Here is a 14,428-nt window from a genome sequence, read left to right on the forward strand (position 1 = left end):
TCAGTTGAAAAAAGGATAATGCCCTAGCCCAAAAATAGCTGTTCATTTTCTGTTAAAAAATGAGCCTTCACCAACTGATGGTGTTTATTGATTGATTGCTTCACTGTTTCACAGCACATTTCAAACGGAAAAAAAAAAAATTATAATACTGCAAAACTTGTACAGTTAAAGATTAAACTGCCTGTATTATTACTGCTTAATAGGGAAACATTTTTTCAACATAGTTTTAAACATTTTAACACATCATTTCTAATAACTTAATTATTTATTTTTTTGTCTTTGTCATTATAACAGTGCATATTGTTTATTTTTAGGGATAATGTAGAATTCAGCTTGAAGAACATTTAAATGCTTAACTGGTTAAAACAAGTTAGGTGAATTAAGCAAGTTGGAAAAACATCTTAAGGGGGCTAATAATATTGACCTTAAAATCATTTAGTTCAGTTAGATTTATTAAAAAAACAATTAGTTTTGAAGTTTTTAACCAGCTTAAAGTTCAATTTAAAGGCTTGGTTAGGGTAATTAGGTAAATAATTGTATAACAATGGTTTGTTCTGTAGACCGCTGGAAAAAAATATTGCTTAAGGGGGCTAATAATATGGACCTTAATTTTTTTTTAATCTTAAAAGAATTTATTCTTAAAGAATAAATTAATTTAGCCAAAATAAAATGAAAAAGACTTTCTCCAGTAGAAAAACTATTATGGGAAAAACTGTAAAAAAAAAAAATAAATAAAAATTGGACATCTGTTCAACATCACTTAGGAAATATCTGAAGAAAACAAAAATTTACAGGAGGGCTAATAATTTTACTTTCAACTTTATATAATCTGTTGGTAATATTCTGCCAGATCCCTTATCTTTTTTTTTTTTTTTTACTTTTTTGACAGTGTATTTTTATTATTATACAATATATTGTTTCAAACTACTTAAATGTGAAAAAAAAAAAAAAAAACGTTGTTAAACTTTCAATATTAAATGGCAACAGGGAGCAGGGATCCATAATGCAGTTCACAGCAGATGACCTTCTTGCCAGAACCCAGCACTGAGAGTACAAGCCTCAGTGCTGGGAAACAACAACACTCTCTCGCATTCACACACTATGCATGGTCAATTTAGTTTATTCATTTCACTTATACTGCATGTTTTTTGACTGTCAGGAAAACTAGAGCACCTAGAAGAAACCCATACGGACATGGAAGGAACATGCAAACTCCACATAGAAAGACCTTCTGGTTCAGCCAGGACTCGAGCCAGTCACCTTCTTGCTGTGACGCGACCATGCTATCAACTTATGCCGATTAAGCGCAATTCAAAAACCTAATTAAATAGAAAGCAGCACTGAATCACGAGCTGAGTTTCAGAAATGTAACGGTGGCAGCTCTTTCATGAAGCTCTGAGACTGGGACGTAAACCCTGGGGCTTCACTCAGCTGATTTTACTGCATGAAAAAACTGCAAGTCGCTTAAAATGCTTATTTAACAGGTTGAGATAAAGCACATGTACTAGCCTGTGGTCACATAAATACTTAGTAGAAAAACATGAGAAAAATGGCCACTGACAAGCAGTTGTGAAACTCACCACTATATCATAAACCTGCAGTTGTTGTTGTAAAGCCTTGATTGTCCTAAAAAAACTACTTTTATAATATTATATATTGTATTATAATACATATATAATATGTAAGGCATAACATTATATGCGCAGTATATATAATTAAATATACATGTGTAGATAAATAGAGTGGCATGGTGGCTCTGTGATTAGAACTGGTTCAAGCCCCGGCTGGGCCAGTGGACGTTACCGTGTGGAGTTTGCATGTTCCCTGTGTTTGCGTGGGTTTCCACGAAGTGCTTTGTTTTCCCCTACAATCCAAAGACATGTGCTTTAGTGAATGAGCTAAATTGGTCGTATTGTATCTGTGTAAATGAGTTTGAATTGGTGTTTCCTGGTGCTGGGTTGCAGTTGGAAGGGCAGCGTAAAACACATGCTGGATAAGTTAGCAGTTAATTCCGCTGTGACTACCACTGATGAGTAAAGGAGCTAAGCTGAAGGAAAATGAATAAATACATATTTTTATTCATTTATTCATTTTCTTTTCAGCTTGCCCTGCTAAAAAATCCAGCTTAAACTAGCCTAGGCTGGTTGGCTGGTTTTAGAGGGGTTTTGGCCACTTCCAGGCTGGTTTCCAGCCATTTCCAGCCTGGTCTTAGCTGGTCAGGCTTGGAGATGACTAGCTAAAACCACCTTGACCAGCCTAATTAAGCTGGTAGTCCAGCCAAAACCAGCTATATCCAGCTTAAACCAAGCTAGTCAAGCTGATTTTAGCTGCATTTGGCTGGTCATTTTCCAGCCTGACAAGCTAAGACCAGGCTGGAAATGGCTGGAAACCAGCAGGGTTCAGCAGGGTGGTCCCTTTATTAATCTAGGGTCGCCACTCGCCAGCCACCAACTTATCCAGCACGTTTTTAGTAAATTTTTGGTGTAGTATCTGTACTTTTACTCCACTACTTTCCTTTAACCTGCAGTCACTACTTTATTTTTTTCTTGTCTATGGAGATTACAAAAATCAGTCCTGTATTAGTGTACACTATCCTAGACGCTGACAACAGTGTAGAATATGGAGTGTATTATGTGTGCATATGTAAAGAATGTATCGTGTGTGTATGTATAGAATGTATCATGTGTGCATATGTATGGAGTGTATCATGTCTGCATGTGTGTGTGTGTATATGTATAGAATGTATCATGTGTGCATATGTATAGAATGTATTGTGTGTGTATGTATGGAGTGTATCATGTATGGAGTATGTATATGTATAAAGTGTATCATGTGTATAGTGTATTATGTGTGTAAACATATGGAGTGTATATGTGTAGTGTGTCTGGATTCATCAACTTCCAGTAGCTCAGTGGGTTAGTGATTCACCTTTCACACCAGAGACGTGGGTTCTATCCCAGAAGCTGACAAGTGTGTATGTATATAATGGGTCATGTGTGTATATGTATAGAATGTATCATGTGTGCATATGTATGGACTGTATCATGTGTGTTGCGTGTATGTATAGAATATATCATGTGTGCATATGTAAGAAGTGTATATGTATGGTGTAACGTGTGCATATGGATAGAATGTATTGTGTATAATGTATGGAATATGTGTATCGTATGTATTATGTGTGCATATGTATGGAGTGTATCATGTGTGCATATATGGAGTATGTCATGTATGGTGTATCATGTGTGCAAATGTATAGAATGCATTGTGTGTGTATATGTGTATAGTGTGTCAGGATTCATCAACTTCCAGTAGCTTAGTGGGTAAGTGATTCGTCTCTCACACTAGAGACCCAGGTTCTATCCTAGATTCTGACAAGAGTGTAGAATATGGAGTGCATCATGTGTGTATACTGTATGTCATGTCTGCATATAGGGGTGGATTTATGTTGTATCATTTGTCTGTATGTATCATGTTTGGAGTGTATCATGTGTGTGCATATGTATAGAATGTATTTTGTTTGTATGAATTGTATTGTCTTTATATATGTATAGAATGTACTGTATCATGTGTGCATATGAATGGAGTGTGTGTTTATATTTAGAATGTATCATGTGAGCATATGTATGGAGTGTATTGTGTGTGTGTGTGTGTGTGTGTGTGTGTGTGTGTGTGTGTGTGTGTGTATATAATGTGTGTGTGTATGTATTGAATATATCATATGTGCATATGTATGGAGTGTATCATGTGTATGTAAAGAATATATTATGTGTGCATATGTATAGAATGTATTGTGTGTGTGTGTATGTATTTATGGAGTGTATCATGTATGGAGTATGTATATGTATAAAGTGTATCATGTGTGCAAATATATAGTGTGTATGTGTATAGAGTGTATTATGTGTGTAAACATATGGAGTGTATATGTGTAGCGTGTATTATGTGTGTAAACATATGGACTGTATATGTGTAGTGTGTCTGGATTCATCAACTTCCAGTAGCTCAGTGGGTAAGTGATTCACCTCTCACACCAGAGACCTGGGTTCTATCCCAGATGCTGACAAGAGTGTATATGTAAAGAATGTATCATGTGTGTATGTATAAATTGTATCATGTGTGCGTGCAGTTGAAGTCAGAATTATTAGCCCCCTTTTGATTTTTACTTTTTTTTTTTTATATTTCCCAAATGATTTTTAACAGAGCAATGAAATTTTCACAGTATGTCTGTTAATATTTTTTCTTCTGGAGAAAGTCTTATTTGTTTTATTTAGGCTAGAATAAAAGCAGTTATTAATTTTTTAAAAAACATTTTTGGGACAAAAATATTAGCCCCTTTAAGATAATTTTTTTTCGATAATCTACAGAACAAACCATCATTATACAATAACTTGACTAATTACCCTAACCTGCCTAGTTCACCTTATTAACCTAGTTAAGCCTTTAAATGTCACTTTAAGCTGTATAGAAGTGTCTTGAAAAATATCTAGTAAAATATTATTTACTGTCATTATGGAAAAGATAAAATAAATCTGTTATTAGAAATATGTTTTTAAAACTATTATGCTTAGATATGTGCTGAAACAATCTTCCCAGAACAGAACAGAAATTGGGGAGAAAAAATAAACAAGCTCTAAAACTTCAGGGGGGCTAATAATTCTGACTTCAACTGTATGTATAGAGCTTGTATAAAAAAGTGCATCATGTATGCAAATGTACAGAGTGTACTGTGTGCATATGTATGGAGTGTTTGTGTGTATATATGGATAACGCGTGTATATGTATGTATAGATTTTATTATGTGTATTTATATGAAGTGTAATGTGTGTATATGTATAGAATGTATCATGTGTGTATATGTATAAAGTATATGGATTGTATTATGTGCACATATGTATAGAGGGTATAGAGCGTGTATTGTGCGTTTATGTATGGAGTGTACTGTGTGCGTATGTATGGTATATATATATATATATATATATATATATATATATATATATATATATATATATATATATATATATATATATATATATAGAATGTATCATGTGTGCATATGTATGGAGTGTGTGTGTGTGTGTGTGTGTGTGTGTGTGTGTGTGTGTGTGTGTGTGTGTGTGTGTGTGTGTGTGTGTGTGTGTGTGTGTGTGTGTGTGTGTGTACTGTGTATAGAATGTATCATGTGTGCATATGTATGGAGTATATGTATGGTGTGCATATGTATAGAATGTAACATGTGTCTATATGTAGGAAGTGTATCATGTATGGAAAATGTAAATGTATGGAGTGTATCGTGTGTGTATGTATAGAATGTATTGTGTGTATATGTATAGTGTGTCTGGGTTCATCGACTTCCAGTAGCTCAGTGGGTAAGTGATTTGCCTGTCACTCTAGAGACCCAGGTTCTATCCCAGACGCTGACAAGAGTGTATAATGTATATAGAGTGTATTGTGTATACTTATGTATAAAAAAGTGTATATGAATGGAACGAACGATCCTCCAGCAACATTAACAGAACATTTATTAAAATTCACCTGGTATTTAATAATGTGCGCAAAACATCAATTCAACAACATTTATATATTTTGTTCATAGATTGTTTTCATTCATAATCTATATAAAAAAGAAATATAACATTTTCATAATTCTATTAATAATTTGAATAAAAGCATTTATAAAAGCATTATTTATCAATCTTTTTTAATGTATTATCATTATTATTAATAATAATATATCTATAAATGAATTAAATTAAATTAATGAATCTTTTTATAAAACTTTGATTTATGTTCTTAAATTAAAGGGTTTACAACAGGAGCCAAATGTAAGTAAACAGCTATGGTGTGAACAGATCTGCACTCATTTCAGTCAGCACTTCATTTAACACACAGCTGATCTCGAATCAGAGATACAGGGCTAAAAAAATGATACACTGGGGACTCAGTAAAGACAAAACAAATACCTCTGTTTGCCCCATTGACTGTGGCGGTGTGTTAGATGGAAATTACTGTCAGATGAATGCAGAAACTCAAATCCAGTGATTTCCTGAGCTGTCAGAAGCCATTGAAGATCATTCATAAACTAAACACAGATGACATTCACACACACAAACACACGCACACCGCCATGAGCATAACAGTCTGAACACACGAAGACTAGTTCACTTCAATCATGTCAACAAATACCTCACATAACATTACTGTTTTTATCATTTATCACATGCAATGATTGTAGTAAAAGACGATATTTTATTTACTTAAAATAATAATATTTATTTTAACATTAAGATTTTAATATGCATACATAGGCAATGTGGTGGCGCAGTGGGTAGCATTTTCTTCTCACAGCAAGAAGGTCACTGCATGGTTTGAGCCTCAGCTGAGTCAGTTCGCATGTTCTCCCCATGTTCGCGTGGGTTTCCTCCAGGTACTTTGGTTTCCCCCACAAGTCCAAAGACATGTGCTAAAGGTGAATTGGGTAAGCTAAAAATTGACCGTAGTGTATGTGTGTGAATGCGTGTGTGTGAAATTGTAGAAGGGCATTCGCTGCATAAAACATATGCTGGATAAGCTGGTGGTTCATTCCACTGTGGCAACTGTGGCAACCTTCTTGCTGTGAGGCGATTGCGCCACCGTGCTTCCCACTAAACTAAACTGTTTAAAATATTTACAGTTTTCCTTATTAGCAACAAAATAGAAATGTATTAGTTCTGTATTATGAAAACTACAGAATATATTTTCAAATACATAAATTGTAACAGTTAACTCAATTGCATTTAAAATTTACTATAGAGAGTAATATAGAATTACACAAAACCAAGCAAATATTAAATGCCTAAATCACTCAATAAATGTGCTTTGACTGGTTTGCTTATTTAAGTGATGAGTCAAATAAAAATAAAAGTTTCTTTCAAGTAACTGATTACTAATTATCAGTTTCTTTTTGGGCATCATGCATTTGCAGAGTTCTTCAGTGTCTGTATAAATAGCTCGCACCTGCAACCCAGCAGAGACCTTTAGCTTAAAATAGATGACAGAACTAAAGGAAATAATTTGGTGGCTAAGTGCGAGCAAAGACTAGTGTTAGTGCCAAAAATATATCACTTTAAACAAGGTAATTCATCAAACAGACACAGCATATTAGCTGAGCAGTTCAGGATTAATAATAAGCAAATTCCTCAGATATTATTTTAGTAGTACTACACAGTAATTTGAGGGTTTAAAAAAAAATGATTTCAAACTTTGCATCTAATTCAAAGCAAGACCTTAGTGTGAAATGCTAGCGTGATTTGCATGTTTTTGTAGACAATTTAAAAAACATTAAAATATTAAGTATGAAATAAAAAAAACTAAATTAAATTTAATTAAGGAAAATTAAGCAAAAAAGTTAAAATAAATTAAGTAAAAAATGAGTACATACATAAACATACATACATACATGTACATGCATACATACATGCATACATACAAACATACATACATACTGTAAATACATACTGTACATACATACATAAATAAATACATGTCACAACTAAGTTTTTATTCCAGTGTGGTAATGAAGTAACACGCACAGTACTTCCCTAAAACAATGCAATCATTCATCAGCAAGCAGTATTCATTCTTAACTTTTTTCAAGAGTGCCTGAAAACAGAAGCAAAAGAACAAGGACAAACACCACAAAGAAGTGATTATATTGAACAAAATGTACAAACCCAGCACGCTCATTAACTGAGCAAAGTATACAGATTTTGTCCACCATGTAACTTTGGACTTGCAGGTTAATCCGTGCATTTCGTAATTAATTTCCTCGTTCTTGATAGAGAACAGTGTGTAAAATATCTGTGTGATGCGAGACTGTACGTAAGCGTCTACAGCAGTCCCCTTTACGTCACTCCTACAAGGTTTAAAGGTCAAAAAGCAGTTTGACCCTAACAAGAGAAGACATCAGAGGCCACAGGGTCATGGCTGAGTAATAAAGTCTAACCATCTGCCTAACACCTAACTTGCAGAGGAAGCCTTTAGGATGAGCATAGATCATGGTACGATTAAAGGAATGGAAGGATTATGTGAAATATAAACTCGCAACAAGTTACAATAAGTAGTTTATACATGACGCTGAATAAATAAGCTTTCTTTTGATGTACAGTAATTCGCAAAGGCACATTGATGTCATCCATTAATTAATTTTCTCTTCGGTTAATCCCTTTATTATTCTGGGGTCACCACAGTGGACTGAACTGCCAATTTACCCAGCATTTGTTTTATGCAACAGATGGTCTTCCAGCTGCAACCCTTCACTGGGAAACATCCATAAACATGCATTCACTACAGACAATTTTAGCTTACCCAATTCACCTATGCCACATGTCTTTGGCCTTGTGAGGGAAATCAGAGCAGGGAGCACATTCGAACTCCACACAAAAATGCCAATTGACCAGCCAAGTTTCGAAACAGCAACCTTCTTGCTGTGAGACAACAGCACTGCTCCACTACGTCACCTCACCCTGATGTCAATATAGTATAAATCATGTCAAAAATTCTAATTCAATTTAATCAATTTGATGTTAAAACCTTGACGTCCTTTTGACATTCACAGATAGATGCCCCTTTGACCACCAGAATAATGACACAAAAAGTTTTATAAAAATGATTAATCTGAAAGCTTCAATTCCATACAAATTTACACTGTATATTGTATTTTCTACAACTTATGTAAACTACCTTCAGTGTTGGGAATGGTTACTTGCATCATAACCATCGTAATGCATTACAATACTGAGTTACTCCCCAAAAAAGTAACAAGTTGCATAGTTATGTAATGCGTTACATTACTTTTGAGTTACTTTTGCGTTACTTTTCATTAACTGGCTGAGGCTGATCTCTTTCAGAACTTTTTTGTCTTTGTCTTTTGTATTTGTTTCTTTTTTGATAGAGGGAGCTCAGCAATTTACAATGCACATATAAACTCGCTGCGACGCAGTGGTGCAGTAGGTAGTGCTGTTGCCTCACAGCAAGAAGGCTGCTGGTTCGAATCTCGGCTGGGGCAGTTGGCGTTTCTGAGGAGTTTGCATGTTCTCCAGTGGTGTAAAGTAACTAATAACAAATACTCAAATTACTGTAATTGAGTAGTTTTTCTCAGGAATTGTAATTTACTAAGTAGTTTTATAAATGTGTACTTTTACTCTCACTTAAGTACATTATTAGTGCAGGATCTGTACTTTTACTTACTTTACTTACTTTTTATTTACTTTACTTTAACCTGCAGTCACTATTTTTTTCTTGTCTATGGGGATTACAAAAATTAGTCCTGTATTAGTGTGTATGTATCATGTGTGCATATGTATTGAGTGTATCATGTGTGCATATGTATGGAGTATATCATGTATGCATATGTATGAAGTGTATATGTATAGTGTATCATGAGTGCATATGTAAAGAATGCATTGTGTGTCTATATGTATGAAGTGTGTGTTTGTGTGTGTGTGTGTATGTATGGAGTTTATTATATATGGAGTATGTATAAAGTGTATTGTGTACACATGTATAGAGTGTATTATGTGTGTAAACGTATGGAGTGTATATGTATAGTGTGTCTGGATGCAACAACTTCTAGTAGCTCAGCGGGTAAGTGATTCACCTCTCACACCAGAAACCTGGGTTCTATCCTAGACGCTGACAAAAGTGTATCATTTATAGGGTGTATCATGTGTGCATATGTATATAATGTATTGTGTGTATATGTATGAAGTGTATCATGTGTGAATATTTATGGAGTGTATTATGTCTGCATATAGGAGTGTATATATATACACTCCTATATGCAGACATAATACACTCCATAAATATTCACTTTATACTATATATATATATATATATATTTGATGTTGGAAGTTGGAAGTTGATGAACCCTGACACACTATACATATACACACTTTATACTTTATACTATATATATATATATATATATATATATATATATATATATATATATATATATATATATATATATATATATATATATATATATATATATATATATATATATATATATATATATATATATATATATATATATATATATATATATATATATATATATATATATATATATATATATATATATATATATATATATATATATATATATATATATATATATATATATATATATATATATATATATATATATATATATATATATAGTATAAAGTATAAAGTGTGTATATGTATAGTGTGTCAGGGTTCATCAACTTCCAGTAGCTCAGTGGTTTAGTGATTCACCTCTTACACTAGAGACCCGGGTTCTATCCTAGATGCTGACAAGAGTGTATCGTGTGCATATGTATAGTATGTATCATGTGTTCATATGAATAGAGTGTGTGTTTGTGTGTGTATATATATTTAGAAGGTGCATGTGTATAGTGTGTATTTACATAATGTGAGTGTATTACATGTGTGTATATGTATAGAATGTATCATAAGTGCATATGTATGGAGTGTATAGAGCTTGTATATAAAATAAAGTGTATCATGTGTGTGTATGTATGGAGTGTGTGTGTATGTATACAATGCATTTTGTGTGTATACTGTATGTATGGAGTTTATCATGTATGTATAATGTGTATCGTGTATATGTATAGAATGTATCATGTGTACACATGAATGTTGTGTGTATGTGTATATATTTAGAATGTCCATGTGTGCATATGTATAGAGTGTATTGTGTGAGTATATGTATAGAATGTGTGTATGTATGTATGTATAGAATGTGATGTGTGTATCATGTATGTATATGTATAGAATGTATCATGTGTGCATATGTATGGAGTGTATCATGTGTGTTTGTATAGAATTTATCATGTGTGCATATGTATAGAATGCATTTTGTCTGCATATGTATGGAGTATGTATATGTATAAAGTGTATCATGTGTGCAAATGTATAGTGTGTATATGTATAGAGTGTATCTGTAGTGTATCTGGATTCATCAACTTCCAGTAGCTCAGTGGGTAAGTGATTTACCTCTCATACCAGAGACCCGGGTTCTATCCCAGATGCTGATAAGAGTGTATCATGTATAGGGTGTATCATGTGTGCATATGTATAGAATGTATTGTTTGTATATGTATAAAGTGTATCATGTGAGTGTATGTATGAAGTGTATCGTATGTGTGTGTGTATGTAGAATGTATCATGTGTGTTTATGTATGGAGTGTATAGAGCTTCTATATAAAATAAAGTATATAATGTGTGTGTGTATATGTATAGAATGTATCATTTGTTCGTATGTATAGAGCTTGTATATAAAAAAGTGTGTATATGTATGGAGTGTTTTGTGTGTGTGTATATGTATAGAATGCATTGTGTGTGTATATGTATGGAGTATGTATTGAATGTATTATGTGTGTAATGTATAGTGTGTCTGGATGCATTAACTTCCAGTAGCTCAGTGGGAAAGTGATTCATCTCTCACATCAGAGACCCGGGTTCTATCCTATTCTATCGCTGTATGGAGTGTTTCATGTCTGCATGTGTGTGTGTATGTATAGAATGTATCATGTGTGTATATGTATGGAGTAAGTATATGTATAAAGTGTCTCATGTGTGCAAATGTATAGAGTGTATGTGTATAGAGTGTATTGTGTTTGTGTGTGTGTGCGTATAGAATGTGTCTGTATGTATATAATGTATCATCTGAGCATGTGTATAAAATGTATCATATTTGTGTGTGTATGTATGTATAGAATGTGATGTGTGTATCATGTATGTATATGTATAGAATGTATCATGTGTGCATATGTATGGAGTGTATCATGTGTGTTTGTATAGAATGTATCATGTGTGCATATGTATAGAATGTATTGTGTGTGTGTGTGTGTGTATGTATGGAGTATGTATATGTATAAAGTGTATCATGTTTGCAAATGTATAGAGCGTATTATGTGTGTAAACGTGGATTTATCAACTTCCAGTAGCTCAGTGGTAAGTGATTTACTTCTCATACCAGAGACCCGGGTTCTATCCCAGATGCTGACAAGAGTGTATGTATGTATGAGTGTATCATGTGTGTGAAAAAACTCAGGGTTGGAACAAGTGGAGAATAAATAAACAATAGCAAAATTATACTTTTTTTGAGTGAACTCTAGAAGATGATGATTTTACAGTATTTTATGAAGAAACAACACATGCCTTTGCACAAAACAGTCCCGTTGTCTATTGTTGTTTCAGTTGTACTATAAGTACTCTTAGATGCCTATTGACTGAAAACATATACAGTGCACTGTAAAAAATGGTGTAAAATTTACAGTATTACTGGTAATCTTGGTTGTAAATGTGCAGGTGCATGGTACGCTCTATACATGATACACTCTTGTCAGCGTCTGGGATAGAACCCCGGTCTGCAGTGTGAGACATAATACATATGCACACAGTACACTCCATACACATACACTATACATTTACACACATTATTTTATATACACTCCATACATACACACGTTACATTCTATACATACACACATGATACACTCTATAAATATACACACACATGATTAACTATATACATACACTCTTGTCAGCATCTGGAATAGAACCCAGGTCTCTGGTGTGAGAGGTGAATCACTTACCGCTTACCGCTTAGTTAATGAGTCCAGACACACTACACATATTCACTCCATAAGTTTACACACAATACACTATATATATATATATATATATATATATATATATATATATATATATATATATATATATATATATATATATATATATATATATATATATATATATATATATATATATATATATATATATATATATATATATATATATATATATATATATATACACTTGCACACGTTACACACATATACACTTACACACTTTATACATATACATACTCCATACATGATACACTCAATACATATACACACACTATACATTCTATACATATGCACACATGATACTTTCTATGCATACACACACACATTCTATATATATACACACACACATGCAGATATGATACACTCCATACGTATGCACACATGATACATTCTATACATATACACAATACACTTTATATATATACACACGATGCATTCTATACATATGCACACACATGATACACTAAATACATATAAACACATGATACACTTCATACATGACACACATGATAAATACACACATATGATACAACATACATCTACACACATGATACACTCCTGTATGCAGACATGATACACTCCATACATATACACACAATACATTATATACATATACACACATGATACACTCCATACATTTACACACATGATACACTTTAAACATATACATATATGATACACTTCATACATAGACACACGATACATATGCACACATGATAAACCATACATATACACTTCATACATGATATACTCCATACATATGCACAAGATACATTCTAAACATACACACCATACATATGCACACATGATACATATCCCTTACATGATACACTTCATACATATAGACACACAATACATTATATACATATGCACACATGATACATTCTATACATACACACACACACACACACACACACACATCATACATATGCATGCATGATACATTCTTCACATATATACACTCCATACGTATGTATGCACACACACACACACGACACAATCCATACATATACACACAATACACTCCATACATATTAGATTAGATTTAGATTAGATTCAACTTTATTGTCATTACACATGTACAAGTACAATGCAACGAAATGCAGTTTAGGTCCAACCAGCAGTGCAATAGCAGCAAGTGCAGGAAACAGGAATAAGTTATAAAGTGCAGTTATAGAAAACTATGGTGATATTTACAGATGGATGTACTATGAACATTATATACAGGTTGGATAAGCTATGAACAGATTTACAATATATGAATATATGTGCAGGTTGCTATCAATAATCAGTGTGCAGATAAATAAACATGATTACAAGTGTATATGTTACAATTATGAATATATGTACAGGGATAGATAAACATGATTACAAGTGTATATGTAACAATATATGAATATATGTACAGGTTGCTATTAATAATCAGTAGTATGCAGATAAATAAGCATGATTACAAGTGTATATGTATAGTGGGTGTGTACATAATTACAAATCCCCATATGCAGTGGGTATGCACAGTTCAATAAGTAAACAGTTCAATGTGGTGCAGTGAATGTGCAAATTTTAAATGTGCAAATGTTAAACAGTGCAGTTATTGCGAGGAGTTTAAGTTAGAGGAGAGTGAGGGGTGTATTGGGGGTGGGGGGGGGGAAGTGGGGCAAAAGAGTCAGTGGGGGGCAAAAGAGTCAGTGTGGGGCAGAGTTCAGGAGGGAGAAAGCTCTGGGGAAAAAGCTGTTCCTCAGTCTGCTGGTTTTTGTCCGGGGGAGCCTGAA

This window comes from Danio rerio, chromosome 24 (genome assembly GCF_052040795.2).
Source record: "Danio rerio strain M-AB ecotype USA chromosome 24, GRCz13ab, whole genome shotgun sequence".
Taxonomy (NCBI): Eukaryota; Metazoa; Chordata; class Actinopteri; order Cypriniformes; family Danionidae; genus Danio; species Danio rerio.